At 37.1% G+C, this 5,000-nt stretch overlaps 1 protein-coding gene across 2 annotated transcripts in view; it reads right to left on the bottom strand.

Annotated features, from left to right (window-relative positions):
• Positions 1-3,606: 3,606 nt before the first annotated feature.
• The window catches only part of LOC119597640 (monocarboxylate transporter 12-like), a 201,436-nt gene continuing 200,042 nt past the window's right edge, over positions 3,607-5,000 (bottom strand). For both annotated transcript variants that reach the window (XM_037947233.1, XM_037947234.1), the window contains one exon: positions 3,607-5,000. This exon is cut by the window's right edge and continues 2,253 nt beyond it. The gene's annotated coding sequence lies outside the window, so the exon portion shown is untranslated.

Raw genomic sequence — 5,000 nt, 5'->3', positions numbered from 1 at the left:
TCCGTTTTTTTGTTTATTCCTGTCCCTTGATGCCGAAAACCCTTTCCTTTATTATTCATTGAAAGTAAGTGAATGTTAAAATATATCCTGCCGAGAAAATGAAAGATCACTGTTCTATCCCTTAGATCATGGGAAACTCGATGGCTATTTCAGTAACTGATATATCTTAGACTTAATATTTTACGGGGTCAAGAAAATGTATAATGCATTTTGTGTAAATGAATCAGGGCCAAACACCAAAACAAAAGAAATAACGTAGTTACCCACAATACCTGTTCATAGAAAACTAGTATGAATTTAAGTATAATAGAAAACGACATTTTAGGGATAACTATTGTATATAGATTCTCTTCTTTGCAATGCCATCCATTATTATGATTTATTCCTTCCTTCCTTTTGTTTTCCTAACACTGGATTCCTGAAATAAGCTGTACAATGCTAAAGTAATCATTTAAAATATCATCTTTTTCAGAGAGTTTCTTCCTTCTTTTGAATTTTGATAATACTAGTTAAAACAGCCATTCCTGATAAGCCGATTATCTCTCGGAGTTCCATGCGATAATTAAAATCAATGGCTATTAATGGTTAGTTTTATCAGACAATCTATGCAGCACATACCCTATGCTTCAGTGATCATTGGTTATTAACTACACCTTTAAACATGTGTATTTTATGGATACTAGTTCGATTATATGTATGTAATGTTATCTATCCTGAATTAATAAATCATCAACGTCCTAGGAAAATCCTCTACACCAGGAATGAGGTTACTTAGTGACTGGAACTATTCACTTCAGAACGTTTTCAGGAACAGTGATTCAAACCAGTGTATATGCATTATATTGTATGTTTTCTCTCTGTAGGGAAATTGATCCCTCAAGTAAGACAGCCACAGAGATCACTCACTTTTGTACTAGAAAAGACCTACAGTGACTTTAGAATTGATGATAATTTTTGAGAATTTTGCCCTCGTTGTGTAATGAAGGATGATTCATTTACTTAAACTCTTGTCATGGCTACTCATATAGAACCGATGATATTACTGGTTTGGATATCATTAAACCTTATTCAATTGGAGGTTTGGTTTGGTTCCAGAATGATACACCGGAAGGAATTATTTCATGTTTATTTTAATACTACATCAATTTGCTAAAAGCAGAACTACGTTTTGTATAAATATTTTCAACCTAACAGTTTTACAGTGGTAGTTTTACACGTACAAAGGCGTCATCATACATACAGGTTTTTGTCATAAGTAACTTACACAGACTAGAATGTTTGTCTCTTGTTCATCGTTATGTGAACTGGGAGAGTCAACAGAGCTAGTTCTATCGCCTCAGCCTCATTGATTGAAATGCCTGGTTAACACGTTGTAATATAAAAAGAAGAGGAAGAAAAAGAAAACTATCATTGAAATGTGGAAAAAAAAGATGAATGTGTCCTATGACGTTAATCAAAATGTTTTCACAATTATCTAATTATTTTTCTTGCCATGTGGAGCAACAGCAGGAATTCAAGATCAGAAGCACTACTTAACGAGTGTGTGTGTGCTTGCGTGTGTGCGTGTACGTGTACATGTACGTGTGTGTGTGTGTGTGTGTGTGTGTGTGTGTGTGTGTGTGTGTGTGTGTGTGTGTGTGTGTGTGTGTGTGTGTGTGTTTGGGTGTGTGTGTGTGGGCGTGTGTGTGTGTGTGTGAATATGTGCATGTATGAGTTTATTTTCGTTTTGTATGTATGAACCAAGTAACAGAAAGGGAGAAAGAGAAAGGGAAACCAAAGGAAAGAACAGAAAGTGTTTTTATCGCGTTTTCATGCTCCGCCTGACGCTGGCTTTACCCGACAAACTCCTTTACACAAACTTTGTCCCATATCCGTGCGTATTTTTTTTTTTTTTTTTGTTTTTTTGTTTTGTTTATCACTCCGCCACTTAACAGAATTCCCAATATATTCCTTACCGATTTACGTAAAGTTTATAAGAATGCATATTATTTGCTAATATCCTTCCTTTTTCATGTAATTTCAAATGTTTCTTTTATACATACTCATCAGCAAGCACCAGGACACGTGCAAACAGAAAGCCTTACACAAGAGCATCAACCTGAGAATATAACTGTCCCTAATCACTTCATTTCAACGTGCGTGTCATCCTATACAAATATACACAAAATATATTCATCTTATCTAGCAAGTACATCGTCTAATCACCAGTGACTCAATGCATTTACAAAAGAATTAGTCCTAGGCTCGGTTTGTTGATTATACTGTAGAGTCTGAAGCCAAGAGGCAGAGAGAAGGTCTGGAAACAGAGCCTGTGAGATGCCTGACTAGGTCGCAGTATTTGGAACAAAAGTAAATACACTGCCGTTGGGAACCTCTCACTACACTCCTTTCAGAAAGGGCTAACTTGCAGATTACGCCTAGAAAGGCTTCTGCATGTGATCTACGCATAAGAAGGTACCTGCGCACAGTTGACAGTTAAGGGAGGTACCTACCTTAAGTTTACACTTACTGCAGGGGCCCTTAGAAAATGCAGGACAGATTATAAAAAAGTACATGCTTACACGTAATACTTACAAAAGCTATATGCAATCTATAATTAAAGACGGTTCTTGAAACAGCCTGTATAGAAAGAGACCATGTAATTCTACATCCATCTGGCCATCCACATTTTTACCTACATAATAAAGTAATTATAAAGCCTACGTTAGTCCATTCGCGCAGTCAGTTCCTGGCCATCACTAAAATAAAATGCATTTATTGTGAAAAACCGAACTTAATGCATATATCTTCATATTACACTCATGTCTGAGCTTACGTACTATTGTTCTATTTTCTGGCGACATTCATGCAAAAATGCATAAATAAATGGACCTAGTTCCACCAAACAGAATAGGTTCCTTAGCCCTAAATAGTAAAACACATAACTTTTCGTTGTATTTGAACCATTAGATTGTGGACCTTTATATTCACTGCCGGCAGCACAGAGAATGCAGCCAGCCTCCGGGAATATGATCACGTTACCACTCAAAGCAGCACGCACAGTGACCAATGCTGGCAGCTTGGAAGTCTACGCCACGAGGACCCCATGGCAACGTTTCTTTCAACATGTCATGTATTTTAGGATATCATATTATAATGTTTATCTGGTGCAAGCCTCTGTAATGAGATTCAGGGGTTAGGATACAGAGATCAGAGAAATATTTCCTCTTGAGTCTTTGGAGGCGAATAAAATGATACAAATATAGTTGCAACAAATATTTTTTTTTCCTGCTCACCTCTCTATGCTAAATGGGCATAATGAAGAAAACCATTAGGATGTTTTTCTTGATAAGTTACGGGATTAGCAACAAGGGAATTTATAACTTGGGATGATTAATGTTCAAGGATAGAAAATAAATCTTCATTAGCCTGGGCACAGATGAAACCAGCTTTGCATTTTCATTCGTAAAAGCTGAAACAAGCATCAAATTAAAAGTCTCAAGTAAATCCATATTAATGATATGATTTCCACCAATATCAAAACATACAGTACATACACCATTGTATTTTTTTCCATATAACACCTCACAAACAAGTGAACAGAGAGAATCCAAAGTGGGTCAAGAAAATACGCTGATCAGACGATAATCTGATCGGTACGGTTCCGGATATCGCCCCCTGCCCCCCCTTCCCCCTCCCCACTGCACCCACACTCGCTCGGAATGCAGTGGTCGTCTAGCTGTGATCCCCGCCTGAGCCTAGATCACGACCCATGATCTTAGGTCGTTACGGATCAGCTGGGAGACCCTAGCCTGCCCTCGCACTGACGTACATACTGTACACATCACTAAGAGTGAAGTTGGTAGGGTAGGAAGGCACGCGGTTATTCCGTGAAATAAAAAGAGATAATAATAATTTTGAATGAACTGCGAAAAAGGGATTCTTGTTGGGAGAATGTATTTTTGATATACTATTTAAACAGCACTGACACCGCCGTAGACAAGTTTACAAGTTTAGAGAATGGCAAATAAAATCGTATCATATTCCTGATTTCACTATATTACTTGAGGACATTGCAACTTGAATTGAAAGAAAGCTATCTTTAGACATTTACTAAAAAGACAACGAGAGAATTTTATTTCACAATTAATTCTATGTCTTAAAGTGGCAGGCAATACAGTCCTGTTCAAATGTGCAATTCATGGCAATCATTTGATTATTCGTAATTAATTCAATTGGTGCATGTCACTGACTCTTTAGTTATGATTAGCATTTTTGACCAAAAGATCTGAGCTTAGTATTATGTATGAAATAGTAAATCCTCTGCCGATTTTATGAAATGCTGCTTTCTGCTTTTATGTATGAAGGCTAAGGAAGGAGAATTATAAGAGAGAGAGCGAGAGAGCGAGAGAGAGAGAGAGAGAGAGAGAGAGAGAGAGAGAGAGAGAGAGAGAGAGAGAGAGAGAGAGAGAGAGGGATGGAGGGAGGGAGGAAGGGAGAAAGCGACAGAGAGTGGCAAAGAAGGTGAGAAACACCATAACTGGAGATGTTAGACATCTCTCATTTTCTTTTCCATTTTTGTCACCATGACTTCCAACTGCGTCGCCAGCTGTTATATTTTCACAGAAGCTCATATAAATCCCTACCTTCATTCAGTTATGTAGGTAATAAGTGAATAAACATAGTATGATCTTCGTTGAGATGCATTTCGTAGCACAGACATATGTTTTGGAATAGAATGACTAGAACTGTTAGTTAAGAAAATAAAAAGTCTTAACCTATGATAATTCACAGTAAAGAAGAAAAAAAAATATCATCAGTCTACAATCATAACAAATTTTCCTATTCAAATTTTCTGGGGAGAATATGCCGAATAAGGTTTATTATACATTAAGATATAACATTTTTAACATATATTTCTTTAGCATTAGGTACAGCCCATAGGACCACTTCACAAATCTTAGCAACCATCCCACACACGGAGTCACTCACTACTTCACTGGGATACACACAACACCTCG

The sequence above is a fragment of the Penaeus monodon genome, chromosome 39 (genome assembly GCF_015228065.2).
Source record: "Penaeus monodon isolate SGIC_2016 chromosome 39, NSTDA_Pmon_1, whole genome shotgun sequence".
NCBI classification, from domain to species: Eukaryota; Metazoa; Arthropoda; class Malacostraca; order Decapoda; family Penaeidae; genus Penaeus; species Penaeus monodon.
This window is presented reverse-complemented; position numbering and strand designations above follow the sequence as displayed.